The sequence below is a fragment of the Phoenix dactylifera genome, chromosome 14 (genome assembly GCF_009389715.1).
Source record: "Phoenix dactylifera cultivar Barhee BC4 chromosome 14, palm_55x_up_171113_PBpolish2nd_filt_p, whole genome shotgun sequence".
Taxonomy (NCBI): Eukaryota; Viridiplantae; Streptophyta; class Magnoliopsida; order Arecales; family Arecaceae; genus Phoenix; species Phoenix dactylifera.
In genome coordinates, this window is record NC_052405.1 from 9,855,986 (window position 1) to 9,871,455 (window position 15,470).

Genomic DNA, 15,470 nt, shown 5'->3' on the forward strand with positions numbered 1-15,470 from the left:
CTTCCACCGAACCGGAGAAATGTGCTTAAGAAACTTCTTTGCAACAAGAGAAAATCTGTGGCTCCACGTCCCAAAATGTTTCTTTTCTTTCAAAAGGTATCATCCCTTCCTTTCTTTCAATCAACTCTGATAATGGGATACTTGATACCAGACTCCATAGGGAGCCGTCTTCGTTGTCAGAGATTATAGAAGGAATCAGGTTGGCCGGGTACTAGAGGGTGCGGAAAGGACTGATCTATACTATAAAAATTCATTATATATATCAGGTTATTGGATAATATAGATTTCTAAAAATAATTATTGAAAAAAAGTAAGACAATGATCACATTATAATTATTATTTAAATTTCTTTTGTTATTTTATAATAAGGTGCCACGGAATTTGTTATAAGATGTGCTTTGAGATTCTCATTCTTAGAGACGTGTCATGTAACAGAGGGTCTTCTACCTCTGCTCCGCGAGCAGGTAATTTTGTCTCAGATAGAAAGCACACGAGTTTTACCAAAAGCATTCATGGAGTGGCAACATACAACGCCTTATGCGGACGAAAATCCGCACAAAACAATTTGCGCGGATATTTGCACGTAAGTTGTCTTCGAGAACAACAATTTGGCATCGATTAATGTGCAAAATTTTATGCGGGGCTGCTTCCTTCATGTACACATTCGGTAAGAATGTAAATCCGCATAGAAACTTTCATGCTGGGGATGCACACCAGTTCTCACAGTTTGCAAACGCACATCAGGGATTGCTCCCCATTTGAGGGATATGCGTATAAAACTTTTATGCGGCAGAAACCTGCATGGAAAGATATCTGTGAACTACCATACATATCAAATTTGGGAGAAGTGCTTCCTTCGTGCATACGTAAGCATAAAATTTCTATACGGTATAAATCCGCATAGAAACCTCTATGCGGGCTTACGTACATTCAACTTTTATAAAATTTCCGTGCGGACGGGTTGCACTCAGCAAAGGTCGTTCACCAACATAGGGATGTCCGCATAGCATTTTTATGCTGAAGAAAATCCGCATAGAATGATATGCGAGGAAATCCGCACATCAAGTTTCTATGGGGACCAGATTCTCACGTCGGGAGAGGAAGCCATCCACGTGACCATCCTTGAGGCAGAAGACTAATTTATGACCATCCTTTTTCTGAGAAATTAATTTATGACCATCAGCGGGCAGTCAAGCTTTCAAATTTATCAATCACCTTGGCTTTGATGATATTCCCATCATGAACATAAAGAATAGGGAATGATCTTGATGGTTCTCCTTCAAATGCTACAATTTGGCACCCAAGTTGGACCGAGCCAGCAGGCAAGTTGTCAAACAACACTTGAATGAGATTAGTTCTCTTTAAGCACCCAAAATCTTCCATCCTAATAAAATAATAAACAAATAAATAAGCAAAATAAAAAAGACTAAGCAACGCGACAATATGATAGATAAGTATGGATTCTCTTTAGGATAGGCCCTGAAAGGAGAAGGAAGGCTTGAATGCCAACAGACGGTCTCTCTATTCTCACATTGCAATCATGTTAGTGATATCTAAAAAACATGATGTTACAACTAGTGCTTGAATTTTCTTTTCAAGATTGAGAATTTATTGATTTTTTTTTGTATGAAAAAAAAAAATCGTAAGGAAATGATGTAAAAGCTACTTATGTCTAACTTGGGCAACATCACCCAAGGTTTGAAGCCAGATTCACCTCCAAATGAAGGAGGGGTACAACCCATGGATGTACTTCCGCAATGCTTTTCAAAATAGCATTTTATATCCAAGAAATCAGATGTTTACTGGAATCTTTTAAACATACCTGCTCGATTTTACTTGCACTGTAGACTTGTGATGCCATACTTCTTGAATCCTGCATAGAATTTACATTGAAAAGAAGTAAAGAGGTATCCAACTCTTTGAGAGAAAGATATACAGGATGTTGGTTCTTATATATTCATTAGTAGATTAAAAGTAAACATATTATGTCAAGCGCATGGACTATGTATTGCAAATAAAGTTGAAGCAGAAATAAAACTAAACTATTCTATTTCAATAAATAATAGGCAGTAATAGGCTAAAACAAAAAATTAAAAGTAAAAGTAGAAAAATAGAACCCGAAATGCTGAGACGTGGTATGTTAGTCACTTTTCTTGAAGTAGATTTCGCCGCCTTATAGTGCACTAGGCTTGGATGGCGTTCTACTCCTAAGATACAATAGCCTCTCGTTCCTTCTGCCTCGATGATTTGCACGGATCAAAGAAGGCTTCTAACCCAGAATCAATATGCAGCAAGCCCGTTTAAAAAAAATTTGGAAGAAATATTTTAACCGGAAGGAAGAGAGGGTAGAGAAAGAAAAGAGATTAGGAATCCTCTGCTTTTTATCTGATCTCTTTCTAATCTGTAGAGGTCGTCTATTTATAAACCTCTACGAGACGTATGCCTGTGGGGCGCGTCTCTTCGCATGAGGCGCGAAACCACGGTCATGCCCCTCGTGGGCGTGATCCTTCGCGTGGATGCGAGTTCGCGTTCCTCAAGAATGTGCCCCCCTCATGCTTGCACGGAACGTAAAAGCACTTGCTTTTACGTCCGTGCAAGCTTCCTTGCACGTACGTAAAAGCAGGTGGGGATTGTTGGATTTATTAATGATTAAATATTTTATTTTGTCACCATCATTTGGTGATGTGGTTGGATTGTGTGTGGGGTTGTTCTCACAAGGACATGAGTTCGAATCCTTCTTCCCGCAGTTTTTATGTCACCCTTCTTCCGGCAACGTCCTTGTGAGAACAACCCCACACACAAACCAACCGCACCACCAAAGGATGGTGACAAAATAAAACATTTAATCATTAATAAATCCAACAATCCCCCACCTGATTAAAATATTTTTAAGATTTTATAAAAAATAGTCATACCGGGCTTTTCATGTCACGACTTCAATAAAGGTAGCTTGCGGCTTTGAACCTTTACCTAGTGAAAATATACTTACATCTGAAAGAAATAGTGGTAACTAAAAAGTTTTGAACCAAATCCTTTGGTTTATATTTCCATATACTTCACCCATGACAAATGCAAATACTGGGTTCATCATAGGTGGTGCTTTTCGGCCTCATGCACCAATATCTCAGTTTCATGAGCGCTCTAGGGGTTAAACCCTTATCCCTATAGACTGCGGCCACACAGTCACACTCACATAGGTGAATCCTCCAAGGGTGCTCGCAGCACAACACCTTGCCATAGACTCGAACTCATTCAGAGTTTTAAACTCTTCCATATACTTCTGCTGTGTTTAGCACTCACATCATAGGGAGAGACCAAATGACATAAAGTCATTTTAATAATAGTGCTAACTAATCATTAAACAACTTGTTTTTCCCGTTGAACCTTTCGTCTTGGGATCTCCAGTCAGAATAGGTTGGGTTGCCATTATCAATGATTCCTTATGGGTTTCAGTCCCACCCCCCTTGATGTTTCTATAACTTTGCTTCTAGCTAGTCCTTTAGTCAAAGGATATACTAGGTTACCTTCAAATCTAACAAATTCCAAAGTCACGATACCATTTTTAATTAGGTATCTAATTGTCTTATGTCTCACACTAATGTGTCTTCTATTTTTCTTGTTATATTCAGTATTTTTACAAGTATTAATTGCAGCTTCACTGTCACATAACAAAGAGATAGCAGGTATAGGCTTTTCCATAATAAAAATTTCTGACATAAGATTCTTAAACTATTCTGCTTCTTGAGTTGTAGAATCTAAGGCTACAATCTCAGTCTCTATAGTGGATATGGTGATCACAGTTTGTTTGGATGATCTCCAAGCAACAGCTGCACCACCCAACATGAATATGTATCCACTAGTTTCTTTTCGGTTCACTGAATTAGTGATCCAACTAGCATCACCGTATCCTTCAAGTATAGCGGGAAATCTTGAGTAATGTAAACCATAAGACATGGTACCTCTCAAGTATCTAAGTACTCTGTCCAGTACTTCCAGTGACTAAGACTAGGGCAACTATTAAACCTACTGAGCTTTCCTATAGCATAGAAAATGTCAGGTCTACTTGTATTTGCAACATACATCAGTGTCCCAATAATCTGAGCATATTTTCCTTGGGCCACTGGATCACTTTTGTTGCACTTCAAGTTCAAACCATGCTCATAAGGTGTACTCACTGGTTTACAGTTGTACTTATCAAATTTCTTCAAAATTTTCTCAATATATTGTGATTGATCAAAGATTATACCATTAGGTATTCTGGTAATCCTGTTACCAAGAATTACCTCTGCTTGACCTAAATCTTTCATATCAAAATTATTAGATAAAAAATTCTTGATATCAGTTACAATATTCATATCAGTACCAAAAATTAAGATATCATCAACATATAAACACAAGATAACACATGAATCATTTTCTAACTTAGAATATAAGCATTTATCGGATTCATTTACTTTAAAGCCATAAGAAATAATTATTTCATCAAATTTTCTATGCCATTGCTTAGGAGATTGTTTTAAACCATAAAGAGATTTGACCAACCTACAAACTTTTCTTTCCTGTCCCTGAGCCATGTATCCCTCTGGCTGATCCATATAAATCTCTTCCTCTAAATTACCATTGAGGAAGGCAGTCTTGACATCTATCTGATGGATTATCAAATTATGGATTGAAGCCAGTGCAATTAAAGTACGGATAGTGGTTATCCTAGTCACAGGAGAAAACGTATCAAAGTAGTCAATACCCTCTTTCTGAGTAAAGCCCTTAGCAACTAATCTTGCTTTATATTTTTTAATTGAACCATCAGGTCTTAATTTCTTCTTAAAGATTCATTTACAACTTAAAGTCTTACTACCAGGTGGTAAATTAGTTAGAAACCATGTTTCATTAGTCATAAGTGAATTCATTTTACTATTAATAGCTTCCTTCCAAAACATAGAATGTAATAAGTTCATAGCATCTTTATACGTTTTAGGATCATCTTCAACCATAAAGGTATAGAAATCAGATCCAAAATCTTTCTTTTTCCTAATTCTTTTGCTTCTACCAAGTTCATTAACATCAATAAGTTCATTTTCATTTTCATTAGAAGGTGAATTACAAGATGCATTATTAGATCTATCTATTATATGCTTTTCTATTTTATCCTTAAAAGAAAAAATGTCTTCAAAGAAAGAAGCATCTTTAGATTCAATTATAGTATTTTTATCTATGCCATTAATATCAGAACTAATGACTAAGAATCTATAAGTAACACTATTAAGAGAATAACCAAGAAATATAGCATCAAAAGTCTTAGGTCCTAATTTTCTTTTCTTAATTAAAGAAATATTAACCTTAGCCAAACAACCCCAAACTTTTAGAAAGTTTAGGTTAGGCTTTCTTCCTTTTCAAAGTTTATAAGGAGATTCATTAGAACCTTTAAATGGAACCCTATTAAGCAGGAAACATGTAGTAAGCATTGCTTTCCCCCACCAAACCTCTGGTAAACCTGAGTTGGTAAGCAAAGATTTTACTATATCTTGCAGAGTCCTATTTTTCCTTTCAGCCACTCCATTAGACTGAGGTGAATAGGGAGGTGTTACTTCATGTAGAATTCAATTAACTCTACAGAATTCATTCAAGTCATTAGAGGTGTATTCTCCTCCTCTATCTGACCTGAGAATCTTTATTTTCTTGTCAAGTTGATTTTCTACTAAAGATTTATAAGTCTTAAACATCTCAAATGCTTCATCTTTAGATTTCATCAAATAAACTTGACAATACTTAGAATAATCATCTATGAAGGTAATGAAATACCTTCTACCCCCTTTAGTCAAAGTTTCATTTAGATCACATACATCTGAATGAATTAATTTTAATAAAGTTGAATTTCTATTTACCATTTTAAATGGTTTTCTAGGTTGCTTAGACTGAACACAAATTAGACACTTTTCTTTTTCATCTAATGAAACAATAGGCAATAAACCAGAACTAATCATTTTTTTAATAGTATTATTATTCACATATCCTAATCTAGCATGCCAAAGAAATGAAGAACATACTGAATGAATAACTTTATTATTGCTATAAGAAGGAATATCCAAAGGTACATCATTCATTTTATTAATTACATATAAGCCATCACACTCATAGCCTTTGCCTACAAATGTTCCATTCTTTGTTATACTCACTTTCTTAGATTGAATAACAAAGAATAGCCACTCCTTATCAGAAGATATCCACTGATCAGGTTCCTCTTTCCTTCAGGCGCATGGTACACATTAAATAGAGGAAGCACATTTCCAGATGTAAGCCTTAGAAGTACTTTTCCAGTTCCAAGTACTCGTGCCGAGGTAAAATTCCCCATAGTCACTGTTAGGCTGCTCCGGATCTGATAAACAGTAAAAAGGATATGATCAGTATACATATGAACATTCGCACCTGTATCCACTAACCAATCGGTAGAATGAATTGCCAAATTTAACTCTAGACTTAAAGTTACATACCGATCATCAGTATTAGTAGGGCCAGTACTGGATAACACCATGTTGGTTTATGGATTGGAAAGTTGAGGAGGTGCATGTTCATAATTCTGATACTTCTTCTTCTTCATCCGGCATACTCGTGCCATATGACCGAATTTTTCATAATTGTAGCAAATCGGCCTCCGATCGTTCTTATTGATCTGGTGTTTTGGCTTCATAGATTTTCCTTTATTCTTAGGTCTACCCTTTTCAAATTTGGAGTTTTTGAACCTATAGGTTTTATTCTGGCCTTCTACAAAGTTCACCTTAGTTAGAAACTCAAGGTTCATGATTTGCTCATTATCTTTCTTAAGATGTTGCTCTTGAATCCTAATGGCAGATAGTAGGGTTTTCATGCTCATTTCCTCGGTCTTATGTTTTAGGGACAACCCAAAATCTTTCGAAGAAGGTGGAAGCTTGTTAATAGTACAAGCAACTTGAAGGCTCTCAGTTATACACGTTTCCCTTAAGTCTAATTCATGATAAATCACTGTTAGCTCATGGGCTTGGTCAACTGTGGGCTTGGTGTCTACCATCTTATAAGACAGGAATTGACTAGCAGTATACTTGTCCATTCCGGCATCTTGGATACCATATTTTTTATTAAGATCATCCCAAATCTTCTTAGAGGTTTTCAAAGTGCAGTAGACATCAAAGAGGGGATCAGAAAGATAGGACAGAATCCTACCCCGATACAGGTAGTCTTTCTTCTTAAATTCCTCTAAATTACAAGTCCTAGCCGGTTCATTCTCATCCTCATTTGGAGGAGAGTCAAAAATTATGGAAAATAATCTAAGCGTGGTTAAGAAGATTTTCATTTTCTCTCTCCAACGCTTAAAATTAGTTCCATTAAACTTTTCAGGAAGAACCGGATCACTTGCATTGGCCATTGGGGTAACTCTAATTACTAGCCTATTATACGTAGAAAATCTACTTCAAGAATGTTGCAAATAAAGTTGAAGCAGAAATAAAACTAAACTATTCTACTTCAATAAATAATAGGCAGTAATAGGCTAAAACAAAAAATTAAAAGTAAAAGTAGAAAAATGGAATCCGAGATGCTGAGGCGTGGTATGTTGGTCACTTTTCTTGAAGTAGATTTCACCGCCTTACAGTGCACTAGGCTTGGATGGCGTTCTACTCCTGAGATACAACAACCTCTCATTCCTTCCGCCTCGATGATTTGCATGGATCAAAGAAGGCTTCAAACCCAGAATCAATATGCAGCAAGCCCGTTTAAAAAAAATTTGGAAGAAATATTTTAACTGGTAGGAAGAGAGAGTAGAGAAAGAAAAGAGATTAGGAATCCTCTGCTTTTTGTTTGATCTCTTTCTAATATGTAGAGGTCGTCTATTTATAGATCTCTACGAGACGTATGCCTGTGGGGCGTGTCAACCCCACACACAAACCAACCGCACCACCAAAGGATGGTGACAAAATAAAACATTTAATCGTTAATAAATCCAACACTATGTTCTGAATGTTGTTACCAGTTAAGATAGTAATAAAGGTGGTATTGTTTATCATATAATTGAAGCATTGCTATGTGCCCTAAGATGAACTTGAAGAAAAGATCCACAAGTATTCTTGTTGCGTATCGCAGAAGGTTGGGGTGTTTCTTGAGGCCAAGCTGCTAATCTTGCCTTCACTGGTTAAGCGAAAAATTCGGTTCATACTCACATTCAGGTTCCGTTTGCAATATGTGTAGCATTTTCCTTGAATCAAATATCAAATCCTACTCAATATATTACCCAAAATATATTTCTGAAAAAGAACTTAATTTTAAGAGGCAGTGAAAGTATACTCTGGAAAAGTAGATATTTGAAAAAAGGACTTGACCTTAAAAGGCTATGAAAACGTACACTGGAATAGGGATACTTTTATCCCTAAGCACAACACCTACACCAAGTCTATCAAGTGCACACCAACCATTCATGAAGACACCGATTGCTGCCCCAGTAGCTCGCAGTCTCTCAGATCTCTCTAATACAAGACTTTTTACTCCTTTTCTGCACAAACAATGAGCAAAATATAATGCAATGAAGATAACTTTTTATCATAATTAAAAAAATTATATCCAAATCTACATTTCAGAATTAGGTCCTATTAATCAATTAAGTTTTTCATCTACTACCAGATATCAGTTTGTATCAAAATGGGGCACCCACTTATACAATTTATCTGAACCTTGCCTCTGATTATCTCGGCCTATATAACCCAGTTTTTCTCAAGATATCAGCTGATACAAAAATCAATATATCAGACAAGAGTTTTAATCTTCCTTTCTTCATCTTGATTTATAAGTTGATAAATAAATATCCAAAGTGAAAGCATAAAGACAATTGTAGCCTCTATTTTATTATGTAAACCAAGAAATCAATATCTTGGTTCCTATATATTAGCTAAGTTGCGATGAACTGAGATCTTCATTCATCTCGGTACCCATCACTCACCAATATGGTTGATATCTTAGCTTTTAAAACATAGCCAGGGCTTTCTTTTTTTTTTTGGCTAGGACGGGTGGATTATACCTGACAGGTACGGATACACCCAATAAAGTCAAAAAATAGGATACCTCGGAGTGTCAAGAGCAACTTCCCATCTCTAGTCCACAAGGTGCCTCCGGAGTGACAAGCTACATACGCAACCACCCAATCCGCAGCACCATTGGCTTCACGATAAATATGCTTGGTCTGAAAGGCTCCACTATCACTCACCATAGCCCAAATGTCACGGAGCAATGGATGGTCACAGCCGTTACCCTTTGGACCCCCCCGGATCCAATTGATAACGGTGGCTGTATCATCCTCCAGGATGATGGACCTGGCCTGTAACACGCACCGGGCATGGCGAAGACCCGCCCAGGCAGCTATCAACTCGGCACACGGAACCGAAGTGTCAAATAACTTATTACCCCCAGCAGCCACAACCATGGCAGACGGGTCCCGAATAACAAAACCCGCACCTCCCCTCGTGCCACCATCCAGAACTGACCCATCAAAGTTGACCTTGAGAAAACTCGGGCTTTAAAGCTACATAATTTGGATTGGAATCGTGCATGTTTCACATTCATTGGCTATTATTAACATGTGTAGAATTTCACCTCTTGAGTAAATAAATATATCCACATCTAACTGTAGTCTGTTGATCTGTGTCCTTGGTGTATGCAAGAGAACAAGTCTGATGGCTTTCTAATCTACAGTAGGATTGGACATGGCCATAGCTGCATCTTGCACAACATTAAACCTCGCCTGATATGCTGCTGAGTTCCTCTTTAAAATCAAACCCACCTGTATTCAATTTTTCATGTTGTGGACTGGCTAGCATTCATAGCGTCTCATCCATGGCAATCTTCTTGGGTTTCCTTTTGCGAACCATCCATCGACCACCTGCTGCTGATGGAGCTTAGCAAGCTTTGGTTCGGTACACCAGTTTTGAGTTCCATGCCATTCAGCCTGCAACCAGAGTAACAGCATCTATATCCATATGATTTGGGTTGTTCCTATTCCTTTGCATGTGCCAACTAAAGGAGGTTTTCTGAAAATAAATTTTGAATTTTGAACGAACATTCGGAGGCCATTAAAAGGGGTCAAACATGGGCACCGAAAACACATCCATTGCAGCCTTCTTCCTCACCCGCCTCCTCCTCCTCTTCTTCTCCATTTTAGATAGGGTTTTTAGGGTGAATATCTAGAAGATTCAAGATCAGATCTGAGTCCTCTACTTTCCTTACAAACCTCATCTCTATCTGCTTCAAGACGATTGATCAAGAGTTGATTGAATCCCGGCGGGCAGATTTCAGCTTTCAAGTGTTCTACAGCTGCTAGCACTGTTGCGGAAGAAGATCCTTCAGGACTTCGCGTGTACTTCTCGTAGAGGTCATTCGTGTGCGTGGCTGCGAAGTCAAGAATCAGATTCACAACTTTCATCCATTATAAAAGGTATTAATCTAGCATTAATCATTTATTATGGTGTCAAGTTCTAGGTCCGATTCTCCGAGGTTTTACCCTCCTTTGGGGCTCCTTACGGAGATATCTCCAGAATCCATTCGATGGATATTCGGAGATTAATTGGAAAAGAGTTCTTAAGTTTCAGATCTGATAGTTAATCATGCATAAAAGTTTTAGCATAATTGTTTAAACGATTCCGGCATAATCCTATGTGTTCTTAATGTGCTGATTTCTAGATTTGATCTTGTAAGCATGCATGAATTAAATTGTTTGATTCATTTTTCCGCTGTATTTTTGAAACTTTAAAAGAACTACGTGTGGCTTGATTCCCCTTGTGAAGGGGTACGTAGGCAACCCGATCACATTCAGCCATGGTTTTCAAAAAAAAAAAAAAATTCAGCATGCTAAACACTGAAGAACCTAGGATTTCTTTCAATGGCCACAGCCGTTACCCCTTGGACCCCTCTGGATCCAACTGATAATGGTGGCTGAATTATCCTCCAGGATGATGGACTTGGCCTGTAACACGCACTGGGCATGGCAAAGGCCCGCCCAGGCAGCTATCAACTCCGCACACGGAACCGAAGTGTCAAATAACTTATTACCCCCAGCAGCCATAATCTTGGCAGACAGGTCCCGAATAACAAAACCCGCACCTCCCTTCGTACCACCATCCAGGACTGACCCACTAAAGTTGACCTTGAGGAAACTCGGATTTTAAAGCCACATAATTTGGATTGGAATCGTGCATGTTTCATGATGAGAGCACAAAAGTGCGTTATACACGTTGCTTAAATTAATTTTATTGCTAACAAATAATGATAAAAGGGCTGCATTAATTTTATATTTTATTTGGCACAGATTATCGTAAATCAGAGTTTAATGTGCATTTGGTTGACTTCAAGCCTGATTACACTGGAATAGAATTGAACCTGGTCAAGCATACTTGCACCCGAGGGACACATGGCAGCCATCCGGAGGCAGCACAAGATGGATCCACTAAGGGTCTAATTTCATCATTCGGAAGGATCCAAAAGCCCGCAATGGATCTGTGATTTGATCTCCCGCAACCCTCATCCAGATCCGCGATCAAGGCCCTCATCTCTCGCCCGTTTAAGAAGCTTCCCAGCCACCCCGTCTTCATTGCATTCCAGCCCGTGACCAGCGTCCGCCCGAGCCAGCGATCAGCGCCTCCTCCCAGCAGCCCTCCACCTCTTCCGTGACCTCCTCCCGCGATCACTCCCCAGCATCCGGACGTTTTCCATTTCCACGGTTGAAGCGCATCCCGACTTCATCCACGCGTCCCAGCAACCCATTTCAGCTTACTGTCCAGCGAGTCCATGATTACCGCCCAGTCATCCGGATTTCAACTCCATCAGCGCCTCCCAGCAGCCCGTGACCAGCTCCCGTGCACAATCCCAGCGGCCGTCCGGAAGAGATCACGCGCCTCCCAGCTTCCTCCTTCCGCGTGCGCCTCCTTCCAGCTCCGCATCAGTCCTCCCAAGCATCCGCCTCCTCCACAGCGGTTCAAGATCATCTCCCGGACCTCCACAGCTCCCGCGAGCCCGCGATCACCGCCCGGCCGTCCGCCTCCGCCCGCAATCACCTCCACAGCTTCCTCCCGTCAATCCCGTGGCGACCTCCAATGTTCACGGATCTACCTTCCGAGATCCTGCACCCGCTTCCCCTCCACTCCATGCTCCGGCAATCTATAAGAAGGGGTGGAGGAAGAACAAGAAGGGGAGCTCTCATTCGAAAAAAAAATAGAGAGGAGCCGGGCTGCTGCAGTAGTAAGAAAAAGAGAAAAAAATAGAAAGAAACAGGGGATGCCCTGTTTCTGTTATTAAAAAAAGAAAAAAAAAAGAGTGAGAAAGAGAGAGGAAGATGGAGGGCTGATATCCTAGGTGATGGGTGAAGGGAGATCATTTGGTATACCAAACTCATGATGTAAATTCTAATCCTTTGCTTTATACGATTTATCTTTTGATTATGCCATGATTCTTATATGTTGAAAATTCTTTTATGATTTATGCTTATTGACACATGTCTTCCTCGATTATTTGATTCATCGTTGACGTTATAAGGCACGTTGAATGCTTAACAAAAGAATTCATGTTATCAAGAACATACTCCATAATTAAATTTTCTGCTTATAATTCTTAAAGAAAACAAAAGAATCATAGAATTTATCGCATGAATTTGATATTATCAAAGGAGATTCTGGATCCCTGCACCATCTTAATCTATCCTAACTTCGATTCTCTACTTATTGATTTATTTTCTATTTGCAAAACATCATATTAATCCACAAGTTTATTGTATTAATTAAATCTGAAATTACGCTAATAATCCATATTTCGTTCTCTGAGGAATCGACCTCGGACTCCCGAGTTATATTACTTGTGCGATTCTCCTGCACTTGGGAGAACAGTTTTATTTTAGCACCAAGTTTTATTTTAGCGCCGTTGCCGGGGAACGGCTGAGTTATTAGTATAATTTTAGATTTAATTTTTACCTTGGTAGTTAGTATTTTTCTTTTGAAAAAAAAAATTGCATCTTTACTACTATTTTTAATTCCCTGCACAGTTTGCATCAAACTCTGATATCATAGAAATTAGTCGTCTGATTTGACTCAAATTTGGTCAGCTAGTGCAAGACACATTGTTAGATAATCTGAACGGTCTGATTGACATTCTGACATTTTTAAGACCATCAGATTAATACGAAACCTTGCTGCTTTCTACTTTAAATTTTCTGCATTTATTTTTTTAGAATCAGAATTTTATTGTTATCATATCTCATTAACCCTTGTTGCTAATTAAAAATTTAAGAAAAAAAAACTTTAAGAAAAGATCAAGGGTGATTATTCAAAAATAAAAAAAAAGAAAAAAAAACCTAAAATTTCAAATTTCAAATTTCAAATTTCAAATTTCAGACTTCAACTCATACAATTTAAAAAAAAAATAAATAATTAATTTGCTTGATCACCTATTCAATGAAATTTAATGTCATGTCATAAAATATTAAAAAAAAAATCTCTTGATTGTTGCATATAGTATAAGGCATCAGCATAAAATATTCTAAGGGCTGAACCTATTTAAAAAGATAAGGTCGGGATTTCATCACTCGTCCTTAGCCCAAAAATCACCCCAGTGCATAAATATCCTAAGCTTAACTAAAATCAACTAGACGTTGGCCCCTAAGGACATTCGAGCTCAATAGGACGAAGACCATCGAAAGTTGCACCAATTTCGCTCTGTGGCTTAGTTGATGTCTAGGCAAGCTTTGTCCCTATAAGGGAGACAGTTCATCTGTTCGAGGCAAGTGGGTTTTAAGTGGGACCTTTGCGAACGCATCGTGACCCCTCCACTTACCTGAGAGCTTACCTGGTCAACTCGGTTCATTAGACCGTATTGGAGGCTTAGGTGCTCTCTTCAAACCAGTTAGGAGCTGTCTAGAAATTTAAGAAAAACATTAGAAATTGAGGTGTAATGTTTTGTTGCATGTTTGATTGTGAATAGGATTTTTGTTTTAGGATGTCGTTTTAGGGTCTCTTTAGTTGGTTCTTATATTTATTTTTTTTTAAAAATAAAAAAAAAAGAGAGAGGGAAATATTTTGCATGCTAAAGTGGAATAGGGACGATACCGGTCGATTAAGTCGTACAACTTTAGATCATCTCTTAGGACACATTCCTGAAATTCCTTCGCAATATCTCACACCTTGTGAGATGGCTGATCTAAATGAAGATGCGGGAAGTCACCACAATCGAGAACGAGAACCCCATGTTATGACTCTAAGACAATACCTACAACCGGCTAGGACTAGTCAGCCTTCATGCATAATTTTTCCTGATAATGTAGGACATTTTGACATCAAACCAGGGGTAATCCAATTGCTGCCCAAGTTTCATGGGTTAGAGTCCGAAAGTCCGTATCTTCATTTAAAGAATTTTGAAGAATTGAGCATTACATTTAGAGTGCCAAATATCACCGAGGATGTCCTCAAGTTGACATTGTTTCCTTTCTCTCTAAAGGATAAGGCCAAAACATGGCTAAACTCTTTGCGACCTAGATCAATAAGAAATTGGCAAGATATGCAGAGAGAATTTTTAAAGAAGTTCTTTCCCACACAAAGGACCAACTTTTTGAAAAGACATATCAGCAATTTCCAACAGAAAGATAATGAAACATTTTATGAATGTTGGGACAGATTTAAAGACCTTCTTCTCTCATGCCCTCATCACGGATTCGAAACTTGGAGAACCATTAGCTTCTTTTATGAAGGTTTATCTCCACAGTTGAAACAGTTTGTAGAGACCATGTGCAATGGTAGATTCTTAGAAAAACAACCTGATGAGGCATGGGAGTATTTGGATTCCCTTGCTGAGACTGCCCAACTTTGGGATAACGGGGATAGAAATAACAAGTCTTTGCCTAAGCCCACTAGCTCTGTACAGGGAGGCCTTTACAACCTCAGAGCTGAGGATGATCTTCATGCTAAAATGGCAGCCCTCACTAGGAAGGTAGAAGAAATTGAGCTTAGGAAGGTTGAGCCTGTCAAGACAATAGAGCTTAGAAATGAGTGTTGTGGTATCTGCGATATGTCGGGTCATACCACTACAGATTGTCCCACCATACCGGCATTCAAAGAAGTCTTGCACGATCAAGCAAATGCGATGAACTCCTACCAAAAGCCTTATAACGATCCATACTCGAATACCTATAACCCTGGTTGGAAGAATCATCCAAATTTTAGGTGGAGAAACGATCACTCTCAACAGTCACACCATTCAGCTCCTCCACCTACACATCCTACTTATGCACCATCACCTTCTCAAAAGCCAAATATCGAGGATACCTTGCAATCCATACAAACTTTTCTACAAGGTCAAGCTAATATCAATGCTCAAAATACTCGAAATTTTGAAGACATAAGGAACCAATTGTCAATGTTGACTACCGTCCTAAGTACCCAAGAGAAGGGTAAGCTTCCAGCTCAACCCCAACCTAACCC

General features: G+C 38.5%; 1 non-coding gene across 1 annotated transcript; it reads right to left on the reverse strand.

Moving 5' to 3' along the window:
* Positions 1–14,596: 14,596 nt before the first annotated feature.
* LOC120113195 lies at positions 14,597–14,705 on the reverse strand. Its single transcript, XR_005514998.1, has one exon. It is a non-coding gene; the product is annotated as a small nucleolar RNA R71 (small nucleolar RNA).
* Between the last annotated feature and the right edge of the window lie 765 nt (positions 14,706–15,470).